The sequence below is a fragment of the Apodemus sylvaticus genome, chromosome 1 (genome assembly GCF_947179515.1).
Source record: "Apodemus sylvaticus chromosome 1, mApoSyl1.1, whole genome shotgun sequence".
NCBI lineage: Eukaryota > Metazoa > Chordata > Mammalia > Rodentia > Muridae > Apodemus > Apodemus sylvaticus.
In genome coordinates, this window is record NC_067472.1 from 83,323,378 (window position 1) to 83,337,831 (window position 14,454).

General features: G+C 44.6%; 1 protein-coding gene across 1 annotated transcript in view; it reads right to left on the minus strand.

Annotated features, from left to right (window-relative positions):
* Positions 1–14,454, minus strand: part of Prkcb (protein kinase C beta) — a 350,016-nt gene that overhangs the window by 110,187 nt on the left and 225,375 nt on the right. The window lies entirely within an intron of this gene.

Sequence of the window (14,454 nt, forward strand, 5' to 3'; positions counted from 1 at the left end):
ATGGAACATCTGTATGATGGTCTGTCTCCATTGAAACTTGGTTAATTAAGCGGGAAGGACTGGAACATTAGGAAAGTACATTTCTGGATGCATCTGTGAGGACATTTACAAAGATGATTATACCACGAGGATTCTGACTGACTGAATGGTCCAATCCACTGATGCACACCAAACAGGAATGAGCTCTTAGGAGGGGGAATTGCAGAAGGTGGAGCCTGGTTGGAGAACTGAGTGACTCAGGGCATATCCTGGAGAACTAGATACTGTCCTAGATACTTCCTGTAACTGAAATGTTCTGCTTCCTGTCTGCCATGATGTGAGTTCCTCCATCACCCCCTTCTACCATGACAGACTGAATCTAAGTGTAAAATAAACCCTTTCTCCCTAAAGCTGTTGTCTCTGGTATTTGTCATAGCAATACCCAGGACTGTAGAAGCCTGAGCAGTCAGCTAACACAGACATACAGAGGACGTTGCTGCACGTAGAGAGGAAGGGGACCAACGAGTTGGTGCTCCATGATCGCAGACTTTTCTTTAGAGATGATGAAACTCACTAGATAGACAACAGTTGCAGCGTTGAAAAAGTAAAGTACAGTGAACTGTGTGTTTTAAAGAGTGAATGGTTACTTTATACACTATGAATGTGACCTTCGTGCAAAAAGAAAAGTCCGAAAAGGGAAAGAGAGTTGCCGTCTCGATGCAGGTACACTGCTAGCCGTGTGCCACATAGCTGCAACACAGAGAGAATGCTGGGGAAATATTGACAGTATTACAGCTAGGCTCCACCTAAGATCAGGGCCTCCTATGTGAAGGTTTAGGGTATGCTTAGAGAAGGAAAGGGAGTAGGGGTGAACCCTGAAGATGCTGTGGGCCAGAGGGAAGATGAGGGAGAAGGAAAGGGTCTGCCTGGAGAACTGGAAAAGCTGATCAACATCAGTTAAGAGGGTAGAAGCACGGGTAGCCAAGAAAAGGGGACCAGAAAACGCGCTTGCATGGAATGTAAGACAGAGGGTTAAACAACTTAAAGATACTGTTGACCATCTCAGGCAAGAAAATCCAAGAATGTATTCAGTCTAAAAATGAATGAGGCTACCCCTTGAATGTATGACTCTTACTGGAAATACAAAGACAGGCTCAACATTTTAGCAAATCTATTACTAATATAGCCATCAATTTATAAGTGAAAGAAGAAAGCCATAAAGTCATTATAGTTATCTGGAAATAGGAAAATCTCCTGACAGGGTCAGAACTAGCTACGATCCCAGAAAGCAGGCCTGAAACAACGATGCCTGTTCCCACAGCTGTTACTCCATACTTCAGTGTTGCAAAGATGCAACAACACATCAAAACCACGACTTCTACAGGCTCAATATGACAAGAACAACAGATAAGAGTGTGGGGGGAACTGGCAGGTAAACCCTCTCCCCTTCACTTCCTCCATTGTTCCCTCCCTCCCAATCACAGGTCTCCTCCCACAGAGGGTACAGGTCACAGACCCCAGTCCTATGCTGTTTCCATGTCATGAATTCTGTTACCCCTGGCAACAAGTCTTCTCTCACCAATCAGCTCACTGGACCAGACACATACTCTCTGAGCCCCTACTCTCTACTGCTTCCATTCTATTTGTGGGGCATGGATCTTAGGGTACAGTGGACCGGTTCCCTAGAAAACACTCCTAATCTCCTCACCAATTCCATTCTACTTTGCTTATCTAAAAAAATACAAGTCGTGGTAAAATTCAGATATCTTTATTTTCCTACACCTAATCAGGTGACCACTGTGGAAGACAAAAGAAATGGAAGAGATGGTGTGAGAGGAAGGGAGGAGGGAGAGAAGGAGGGAGGAAAGGATGGAGGGAGGAAAGGATGGAGGGATGGAGGAAAAAAAGAAAGGAAGGAAAGGGAGGGAGGGAGGGAGGGAGGGAGGGAGGGAGGGAGGGAGGGAGGGAGGGAAGAAGCATGTGTGGACATTCAAGCAGAGGAAATGGGAGAAAGGGAAGCAGGAAGCAGGAAAGAAGTGTGGGAGAGGAGCAGGTCAGACTGGAGGGGAATTTTCCTGTAGTCTATAGGTGTTAGGGCCGAACAAATGAATTACCAGAGACATGGATGGACTTTTCTTCTGCTAAGACATGGGTTGAATTCATTCTCCATCTCAGCCACAAGTTATATCCCAAAAGCAAGAAAATAGTCCTCTCTGGCCTTAATGTCATGAACTCAGTGAACAAGTTCCTACTACACCCTAAGCATTCTGTTATGTTCCAAGGACTCTGGGGAGAACCTAAGATGCTGATCCTGTCCACAAAGGACATGAAACCAAGTCTGTTAAAAGCATAATTGATTTATGTATTGAAATCAAGACAGTAGCCAGGCCACATAGTATTGTAGCTATGGAGCAGGCTCTTCCTTAGCTATTACTGTAAACCTTCAACCTTGGTTTCTTGATCAATAAAATATGTGGATTTAACAGTAAATTTGGACAAAATATTTATTGCAGAACCTAGAAAATACTCAATAAACATAAACCATGTCATTGCTGTGTCATTGTTCTTAGTCAGTGCCCTCGGAACACACTTGCCATTGATTCATTCATTCATTCATTCATTCATTTGCTTATTTATTTATTTAGCAATGCCAAGGGTTAACTTCAAGACCTCACACATGCTGCATTTTTGTGCACTCTTTATTTTGAGGCAGGAGCTCAGTTTCCCAGGCTGGTCTTGAACTTGTGATCTTCCTGCTTCTGCCTCCAGAATAGCAGAGGTGGCATTAGGTCTACTTTATCTCTTCATGGGAACCATGTATTGGACCTTCCTATTTGAAACCTCATCCAGAGGATTCTGCAAGCCTCAGCACAGAGGAGCTCTAAAGCTCTCCCAACCACGGCTCCTGCTCCTCCCCCACGGACTTGATGTTGGCTCAGTAGGGCTGGAATGAGATGTGTTCGTTTGCTTTTCTAACAAGGATGAGGTGGAGGCTGCTGGCCCACGGAGCACACATGGAGTAACACAGCTCCTGAGTGCTGCTTTCCTCACTGAGCACAATCCCCAACTGTTATTTTCTCTCGTTTCTCAAGTCTTCCAAGGAAAATAGTATGTGCCAGTTTCTAGTCTGGGAATGACACTTTGATCACACAGTGATCTGCATAAAAACATGAACTGAGTTGCTCTGAGGGGCCATAAGCTTGTCTGTCTGGATGATTGGCAAGGCACATGCGTGCAGAAATACATCGTTTTTCTTCTCTTTGGGAAGGCCACTTCGCTGGGCTTCTTGTCATATAGACCAACACTGTAATGACAGTCAATTCTCACCAAATGCCCTCTTTTGGAGCGTGGTGTGTAGTGTACTGAAGTCTTTCTTCACTCTCTGCTCCCCCTGCCTCACAGCAAACATTCCTCATCCCAGCGTGATTCCACCTTTCCCACCGCCATCCTCAAACTCTCTCCCTCTTCTGCCCTCTTGAATCTATCCTGTCTATCAAAGCCGCTAAAATTCTCTGGGACTGAGTATGTCGTAGAATTGGTTCAGAGCTGTTGGCTTTCGCATCTCCAAGAATATGGCTACTTTAAAACCACTGGATCACGAGGGGTTGACAGGCGCTCCAGGCTTAGATCCAAAGGCCTGTCCCCTCCGAAGCTTTTCAAAGTCAACTCTTGTTTCCCGGCAGTGAGAGGGCCGCTCATGCATTGAGGAAACAAATCTCTCTAGACCACACTTGGCAAGACCAGCTTTGATTTTCTTGATAAATGTTTCTTTACTATCTTTGCTGAAATCCTGCCAGTGCAGATGGGACGCTATGCTTCACACAAACCAGAGATAGCACCCATCCCCCTAGCGGAAGTTTGCTGAATGCACAGGAGAAGAATGTCAGGAGCCAGAAAACACCCTTGTGTTGACCATGATGCTAAGTGGGACCAAATCAACACCAACAGATAAGACCACAATAGTCTGGTGACAGTTCCCCAGCACGGTGTGGGAAGATATCAGCACCAATGTGATTGACCTTCCTAAGAATTGTTCTTCAAGAACTTCCCTAAATGGTTTGACCCTCCTTTCAAGCAAGAAAAAATAAGTCTTTAAAAATGTCTAAAAAAATTATGGTGTTTTATGATCCCATTACTCAATTTTATAAATAACAACGTTTTTTTAATTAAAATTCTTCTTAAAGGAAATTTCCTTGACATTCTGAGTCCTCACAGGTTTTTTATTGAAACAGTGATTCAAAGCCACAGCCACAAACATTCAAGTGGAGGGTGGAGGGTCTACACAAGCTAGCAGACACCTATACTGAAGGTAACTTTGCACCCACTAAAAACATTGGGCTGTCCACATGCATGCAGGTTTTTAAGACACGAGAAACAGAAGGGATCATAATATAAAGCTTCTGTTTAGGAAAAAGGCCTGTGAATGAAATCAAGATCTGTACTATTAGATAATAGCTGTGGGCCGGTGTTATATTTCCCCATTTGGATAATTAGACTGCACACTTAAGAGAATGACTTTGACCTTGGGAAATACATGCTGAAGTATTCTGAGGTCAGTGCAGATCATGATCCCTTATTGATCTCTCAGTGGTTCAGACAAAAAACAAAACAAAACCAAAAACCGCTTATCTGAAACTGCTTAATATACAGGATGAAAGGATGCATAGGCACACATGGGACATGGGGCACACAAGGGTCGTGAGGGTTTGAGGGACATGAGGAACATGAGGCACATAGGCACATGAGGCACTCCTAACCAGTCAGGTGAAGAAAATAAAATTTCTTTATGTCATCCTTGCCTCTTTTTGAGACTCCACTAAAATCAAGTCCTTTTAAAAGCCTCCCATCCCCAATCTTCTAAAGCATCTGTCCTTAACCTGTTGGTTATCACTCCCATAAGGGTTATATATCAGATAGTTTTATACTCAGATTCATAACAGTAGCAAAATTACAGTTATGAAGTAGCAGCAAAAATAATTTTATGGCTGGGTGTCACCACACCATGAGGAGCTATATTAAAGGGCCACAGTATTGGGGCGCTTGAGAAGCAGTGCTTTTGGGGGGACGGGGGATTTGGTTTTTTTGAGACAGGGTTTTTCTGTGTAGCCATGGCTGCCCTGGAACTCACTCTGTAGACCAGGCTGGACTCGAACTCAGAAATTTGCCTACCTCTGCCTCCCAAGTGCTGGGATTAAGAGTGCCACCACTGCCCAGCGAGAAGCAGCGTTTTAAAGAGGTGCAGTAAAGCACATTTCTACAAGGCTTACATGTATGCACACATGTAAGCACCCAGGAAAAACACACATTTAATTTTAACTGATGGCTGCATCCGAGGGGATGGAGAGGGCTGTTTGAAGGTGGGAAGCAAAGAACACTGGCCTTATCATCAGCTCCAGTCTGAATTTCTAACAAACAAAATACATTCTTTTATGAATTATGTTATTAAGTTGTGTATCGATGGTATCTGAGAATCCATTGCCCTGGCCTTTGTAGACTTCACTCAGTTCCCTCAAAGACACAACAGGGAAACTGGATTTTTCCTGAGATGCTTTAAGACGCTGATTTGAATTAAGGGACCCAGAAACAGTATCTATGCTAAGGGGCGAGCCCTGATGTCTTATCTGAGACCAGTGGGACCCCCCTCAACACCCCTCGATGAAACCGGGCCTGTAGGGACAAACACTGAAATTTCTCACTATCTAATCCTGGCCTCTAATTTCAGGGATGTCCTGGTGGCCAACGCTTTCCTTGAACCTCTGCTTAACTCCATAGTGCTGTGGGTCATATTTCCTCATTTACATAATCATATGACATACATATTGAAGAATATATTTGCTTTTAAGAAATATACATTGGAATATTTTAGGATTGGTGGGAACCATGACCCCAACTTATTCTCAGATGATTTATGAAAAAATGCTTGTGTAAAGAAGTGTTTATCAAAGAGAGCTAAAAATCCCCCCCCCCAACACACACACACAGTGTCACACCTTCCACAGGAAGCATCTTTAGCCCTCTTGTCTACGGTCTGTCTCCTTGATTTCTGCTTGTTTATTATTGTAGCACTTCGAACGCCACCTTTCTCTGGTGTTTTGTGAGCCTCCACAACCTACGGCTCTCCTTCCCTGAACCCTTCCCTGGCCACTCTATGTAGGTGTCTGACAAAGTAACGGGGGGGGGGGGGGGGGGGGGAGGGATTAGGGAGCCTGCATGCAGACCGAGTCATCTGGAGCATGTCATGGCCCCACAGGCTGCTGGCACAGCTGGCTTCCCAGGGCTGCTGGCAGAGGCACAGTTGTCACACCTCTGATTATCCATGTTGAGTCAAACTTCCAGCTGGGACTGTCATCGTGTCTATCGAGAAGTGCCTGTTAAGTCTCGACAAGTGAGGAAAAGATGAGGAGAGGTGGTTAGCTGGAGAACATCAGACCCTGGCTTAACCTTCCGTCCTCTGTGATGCCTATTAGTTGGGTGTTTTAAGTCAACAGACTTCTCAGAACCTCAGTTTCCTTATTTAAAAAACAAAACAAAAACAAAAACAAACAAATAAGCAGTCTAGCAGTAGGCCAGGGAGACACGCAGACCTTTGAAGTCCACCGGCTAGCAACCAAAACCAAACTGGTAAGCTCCAGGTTCAGTGAGAGGCCCGTCTCAAACAATAGGTGGTTGAGTAGGGACCCTCTTGAGTGATCAAGAAAGACACCTAGAGTCAACCTCTGGATTTCACAAGCAGGCATACACAGTCATGCTCAAATGCCCCCCCATATACTCCCAAATATATATGCCTCATATATTCTCTAAAACACACACTCACAAATGCATACACCACATAATACACTCTCACACATACTTACATATATAATCACAAATAAATATGCCAGATACTTACACTCACTCACCCACACACACTCACAAATACATAAACCAAATACACACATTCACAGGTACTCACACACACCCATACACACATACTCACAAATATATACACCACATACACACACTCACAGGCACATACTCACAGTCACAAATACAGACACCACATACACATAGGTTCACACACACACATTCACAAATACATACAACACATACATATACTCACAGGTACACACACCCATACACAAACACATACACACATATATATCACATGCATGCACACACATACACCACATATACCACACATACACACACATATATCACATGCATGCACACATATACACCATGTCTTAGTCAGGGTTTCTATTCCTGCACAAACATCATGACCAAGAAGCAAGTTGGGGAGAAAAGGGTTTTTCAGCTTACAGTTCTACATCGCTGTTCATCACAGAAGGAAGTCAGGACTGGAACTCAAGCAGGTCAGGAAGCAGGAGCTGATGCAGAGGTCATGGACGGATGTTCCTTACTGGCTTGCTTCCCTGGCTTGCTCAGCCTGCTCTCTTATAGAACCCAAGACTCCCAGCCTAGAGATGGTACCACCCACAAGGGGCCCTCCCACCTTGATCACTAGTTGAGGAAATGCCCCACAGATGGATCACATGGGAGCACTTCCCCAACTGAAATTCCTTTCTCTGTGATAACTCCAGCCTGTGTCGTTGATACACAAAACCAGCCAGTACACACAACATATACCACACACACACACACACACACACACACACACACACACATTCATGCCTAAGAGAGATGAACGAAAAAGAAAAAGAATTTATCCTGGATGACGGCATCGTTCTTTTTGGACCCTATTAGGCTAGCCCCATTGCTTTTAGGTCCATAGCAAGGCAGAAACATCCTGGGAGATAGGTGTTGTGAAAAAGCTGCTCTGTTCATGGCATCTGCAGAGCAGCATGAGTAACTAGTAGATGTCAAGGATATGCTTTACCCTTCACAGTCATGTCCCCAGGAACCGATTCTTAAAAGTCCATCCAATTGTGAACTCATTGGTGGGCTGACCCATCAATCATCCAGCTGTGAACTCATTGGTGGGCTGACCCATCAATCATCCAGCTGTGAACTCATTGGTGGGCTGACCCATCAATCATCCATCTGTGAACTCATTGGTGGGCTGATCCGTGATGAAGACTTTAGTTGTCCTCCATCCACTCTCTATAGTCCCAAATGTCAAGGGACCCAAGCTTTAACACATCAGCCGTTTGGGTTGAAGGACACTCTGCATCTGCACTGTACCAGGATGATGACTTTTGGGGAGAAGGTGAAGCTGGTACAGAAGCCCGAGGGATGCTGGTTTCCTTCCCCCAAAGAGAGAATTCAGACCAAGTCTTAGGATGAAAATTTACAACAACCACGATAAATTTCAGGACTAAAACAGCATCCCTTTAACGTGATCTTCATACAAATGAACCCCAGAGGAGGCAGCTTGAGGGTGATGGACGGTCTAAAGTCAGACGCGATAAATCCATCCCTCATTACCAGAAGCTTCTTTCCATTCCAATTTAGTGCCTTGGACTTCTGCCTGGGATGGCATCTCCTGTGAATTCCCAAGAGCCCTCAGACATTTTCTTTTTTTATTGACAGAACAATTGCACATCTTTATGGGACACATTGTGATGGTTTAGTGTGTTTATATATCATGTATTGATCAACTCAAAGTACCTAGGCCCTTCATCATCTCAGACATTTTTCTGTGTGATAAGAACATTCAAAGCCTCTCTTCCAGACAGTTTGGATTTGTTTCTAGTTTTCCTTCTGTGAACTCTTTACATCCGAGGCCCCCTCCTTGGTGGCTCACTTTCCTCTGGCCCACAAGGGGGATAATGTGGTTCTCTTTCTTTCTAAATCCTGCCCATAGGGGGGGGACACTTCTCTTTTCTTTTCTTTTTTGTTTTTGTTTTTTTTGTTTTGGTGTGAGGTTTTTTTGTTATTATAAATCCTTTCTTTTTTATTAGATATATTCTTTATTTACATTTCAAATGATTTCCCCTTTCCTGGATCCCCCTCCCCAAAAGTCCCATAAGCCCTCTTCCCTCCACCTGTTCCCCAACCCTCTCCCACTTCCCTGTCCTGGTATTCCCTTACACTGCTGAACTGAGCCTTTCCCAGACCAGGGGCCTCTCCTCTCTCTTCTTGGGCATCATTTGATATGTGAAGTCTTTCTTGGGTTTTCTGAGCTTCTGGGCTAATATCCACTTATCAGTGAGTGCATACCATGTGTGTTCTTTTGTGAATGGGTTACCTCATTTAGGATATTTTCCAGTTCCACCCATTTGCCTAAGAATTTCATGAATTCACTGTTTTTAATAGCTGAGTAGTATTCCATAGTGTAAATATACCACATTTTCTGTATCCATGCCTCTATTGAGGGACATCTGGGTTCTTTCCAGTTTCTGGCTATTGTAAATAGGGATGCTATGAACACAGTGGGACATGTGTCCTTATTACATACTGGGCAATCCTCTGGGTATATGCCCAGGAGTAGTATAACAGGGTCCTCCGGTAGTATCATGCCCAGTTTTCTGAGGAACCGCCAGACTGATTTCCAGAGTGGTAGTACCAGCTTGCAATCTCACCAGCAGTGGAGGAGTGTTCCTCTTTCTCCACATCCTCGCCAACACCTGCTGTCTCCTGAGTTTTTGATCTTAGCCATTCTGACTGGTGTGAGGTGAAATCTCAGGGTTGTTTTGATTTGCATTTTCCTGATGACTAAGGATATTGAACATTTCTTTAGGTGCTTCTCAGCCATTCAATATTCCTCAGGTGAAAATTCTTTGTTTAGCTCTGTACCCCATTTTTTAATAGGGTTATTTGGTTCTCTGGGGTCTAACTTCTTGAGATCTTTGTATATATTGGGTATTAGCCCTCTGTCAGACAAGCCCCCTCCCCCACCCACCACCCCCTGATGGCGATGCCTGCCTTAGGCAGCGTGGCATCGCCTGTCATCGCATCACCTGTCACCGTGCAGTTCCGGTCTCCAACCACAGTTTGAGCCTCAGACTTCCAGTTGCCCTGTTGGGGTTCCTGGTTCACTTCCTCTGCCACTGCTGTCAGGAAGCATCTCATGATTTCCATTGTTAGGACTCAACTGGCCTCCCAGCTCCATCTCATGTGCCCAATGATGTTCTATGCATCCAAGGGAACTGTAGGTGCCAAAGAACCTCTGACGCTATGTTTTCATCAGATGATGGGTGAGACATTTCTAGAGCCTCTGTGGGTGGAATGCTGTTGGATTCCTGCCTCTCTGACAGGAGACTATATCACCAAGTCTGTGGATATCAGACAAGGAGAGAATTCCTTTATTGAAGGTCTGAAGCCTCAAGGCAGAGGAAGCTGAGAGTTATTTACAGTATATTATAAACTTGCAGAGTTTTAAACCTCTCTGTCTGTCAAAGACAGACAAAGTGGTTTTAAAACAGTTGTGGTATTTCTGATAGATTTCATACTTCTCACTAAAACGGAGCTTTTGTTTGGCATGTTTCCTCCCTAGGTCCACTGTTGGGGTTTCCTTTCATAACTGAAAGATCCTTTGTGTGCAGCTCATCATTGTGTGTAGCTGGCTTGTCTCCATCCAAATTTAGGTGATCTTCCGTTTGCCCTGGCCTTCGCTCTAGGAACACTCGGTCCCATCTCTCTGTGAGTAAATGCCTCTTGCTTCCCGTGTCTGTCACTTAGTTCATGATGACAGTTATCTTCTCATCGATGGAAATCTAGGAGCATGCCTCTAGCTTGCTTCCATATCATTTAATGCCCTTTCAGTAGGAGTCCTCAACTCGCCATTCCTGTGCATTTCTGTTTACTGTATTGTTTTAAATAGCTTTCTACAGGTTAGAAACATGGCTCTGTGGGTAAAGGGCTTGCCTAGCATGCACGAAGCCTGGATTCAGTCCCTAACAGTGCACACACTGAGAGGCAGAGCACACCTGTGGTCCCGGCACTGAGTAGAAAGAGGATCAGAAGTTCAAGGTCACCCTCAACTCCATAGCAGCTAAGAGAGAGAGGAAAGATACGCAGGGGCACGCCCTGTCCAACCACAGGAACAGATGGTTGATTTTAGCACCGGGCTATCCACCCTGCTCATCTGATGATGCTTCCCTCTTCAGAAGATCCTTTTTCATTTCTTGTGTGCCCCTTTCTGCTTCCTGCCTACAGCATTTTATGGGCCTTTGTGATGTTTTGTTTTGGTTGGTTGTTTTACACACTACAGTGAATCTTAACGCGTGGGTAAATTGCTATAAGCCACCACGAGCTCAGAACACATCTCAGAGAACCCCTTCAAACCTGTCCTGTGTGGTCGCCATCACCCCCCCAACCCCTCCCCACAAGGCCAGGCTGCTGCTCTTGGTGCCCTCTCACCACTACAGCATTCTTGTTTCAATTACTGGATCTATAAATAGCGCCACGCACCACGAGTCCTTTCAAGAGCAGCCCCTCTTACTCAGCATGATGCCTTCGAGAGTCATCCAAATCGTTATGCGTATGATAAGTCCTTTTCAGAACTGAGTAATGTTCGGTGGTGTGGATGTACCACGGCGTGCTTTTCTCTTGGCTGTGGAGCACATGTGAGTTGTTCCCAGTGGAGGAGCAGACAGAAGATGGATCAGTGAGCTACCTGGTTACACGTAGGTTGAACCTGGTATGACAGCAATGGCTTTTCAGGGAGGCTGTATCTTTTGCACGACAGTTCTGTGCCTTCGCAAGCACACGACACTGCCAGTACTCATTACTGTCACTGATTATTAAGCTATTGCTATTGATGAGTGATAGCATCTCATCTCTGCTTTAAGCTGCATTCCCAAGTTCCCCCAAGGAATCAGCATCTTTTCACGAGTGGATTTACTGCAGTAAAGTTGTCTTGAGTGAGGCAAGAGTTTGTTTGGCTTCACAGCCCATAGCCACACCTGGTAGCATATAATGTAATAGGCTTATAACAATCGATCAGGAAGCTGAAGCGGAAGGATCAAAACTTCAGAGCTTCCATGGGTAACTTAATGAGGCCCTGCCTGCCTCAAAGTAAAAACTCCATGACTGGAGTTTAATTCCCAGTGCCACAAAACAAATATTAAACAACAAAATTAAAAAATAAACCTTTCTTCTCCTCCTCCTCCTCCTCCTCTTCCATTTCTTCCTCATCTTTCCCCTTCTCTTCCCCCTGCTGCTCATCATCTTCGCATCATCATCACCATCACCAATATCATCACCATCACCACCCTCATCATTACCATCATCATCATCAACAACAACAACGTAATCACCATCATCATCACTGGCATCACCATCAGCATCACCATGACCACCACCATCACAATCACCACCATCACTACCATCATTATAATCACCACCACCACCACCACCACCACCACCACCACCATTGTCTCTATTTCACCGTCCTCCTCCCCTCTCCCCATCTCTCTCCTCCTGAGGACCGTACCCCAGGATCTCACTCACTTTAGGCCAGCAGTGTCTAACTGGGTTCCCTCTTCTTAATTTGCAAGTATCTTCTTCCAGGTTATGATTTTTGTTTTCATTGTGGAGCAGTGTCTTGCCCAGAGCAATCGCGTTCACATCTTAATGAAGTTTAATTCATCTTCTCTCGTGTGAGTCATCTTTGTAGTGTCATGTCTGAGACCGCGACCGTCTAACTGTGCATTATAATGCCCCCTCCCCCCAGCATTTTCTAAGAATTCCACACTTCCTTTTCGTTTAGCTCTGCTCCCTGCTTTGAGTTAATTCTCCTGTGGACTGCGAGGTGGAGGTTAAGATTTATTAATTTTGTATTAACGTTGTACTCAAACGTTCCAGAACCATTTGTTGCAAGCCTGACCTTTTCCTCACTTTGCCGCCTTCCACTTCCAGGGTGAATCACTAGGTCGCTTCCTGTGGCTGTTTCTGGCTTCTCTGCTTCAGTGATGTGTAGCCTTGTAGCCTGAACTGCTCTCTCACCAACACCCCAGCGCTGGGTTAATGCAGCCACATACAGCAAGTTTTAAGGCTGAGTATTTGGCTCTTCCAACTTTATTTTTCATGTTAAAAATGTTTTGGGCTGTGTTAAATCTTTACAGTAGCATATAAATTGTAAAGCTGCCTTATTCATAATTTAAAATTCCAGATGGCATTTTGATTGGAATTTATACACCAATCTTTAAAAATTGACATCTTTGATTTGGGGTGGCTCAGTGGGGTGGTTGGGATTCAAGGTTTAATCCCCAGAAATGAAGAAAACAGGAAGTGGAAAATCTGCACCTTTACTCCTTGGAACTTGCTGATCCATAAATGTGGCACAGAAAACTCTGCACTTCTCTGTGTAATGCTATTTCCGTTTTAAAAATAATCTTAGCATATCGATTCAGACATCTGTTATTAGAATTGCACTTGAATGTCTCATCTGATGTTGGACCTATTTTGCATGTATTTTTTAAAGTTTTGTTTCTTGTCGTTCATGCAAAACACACCGTGTGGTGACTGCACAGCCCACAGTGCAGCTGCACGCGGTCATTGGTCCTGAGAAGGTTTCTGTAGATTTCCTATGAGATTGCACTTAGATGCTCTCGTTTGCTACATACAGAGGAAGTTTTTATGTTGCCAGTTTGCTTTCCTTCTTTTCTTGTCCTATCACACTGGCTAGATCTCCAAATGCATGCTGAGGCAGAGCAAGGGGAGACATTCTGTATTGCCTGCACAGCGCAGTGGAAAGCCTCAGCCTGTCGTCACTAAGCACATGGTGGCTTTGGCGGATCCCTTTATGGCATCAAAGATGTTTCCTTCTATTTCTAACATGCGTGAGCACCTAGTCACTGCTGGTGAATAAGTATGTGGATGACGCTGGATGCTTTTTCTGCATCGGATGCTATATTCACTGGGTTTTCTTTCTTCGGATTATAGTCATGGAGGATTGCGTCGGCTGACTTTCAGTTACTGACTCTGTGTTACACTACTACTGTAAAGTCTACTTGCTTAGGGTACATTACATCCAACATAGATTGGTGTGTTCAGTTTGCAAATGTGCTTATAGCTCTCCTGTGTTGCTTCAACTGTTTTCAGGACCAGTGACGCTTGCCTCATAAAACATGCAGAAAATGGTTCCTTCCCCCTCTAGTTCTTCTTAAGAACTCCTTATCATTCCTCCTTTCAGTGTTTGGCAGAATTCACCAATAAATTTTCATGTTATGGTCTGAGGAGATGGCTCAGTCAGGAGACTCCCTGTGAGCATGAGGCCCTAAGTCTAAATCCCTGGAACCCCAGTCAAACGCTAGGCACAGCATCTAAGGTCAGCAGTGAGGGAGAGGGTGAGATGGGCAGATTCCTGACGCCAGACTGGCTAAGCCCACGAGCTTCAGATCCAGTAACAGACCTTGACTCAAAATAATAAAAGTGGAAAGAGGATGAGGAAAGATGTCTACCTCTGGGCTCTCCACACAGGCACATACAGGTGCACACCTGTCCACTATCAAGCAATATAGCACATACACTAACAAGTATATGTAACAGACATACCACACACATGCATACACACTGACAAGTACATATACC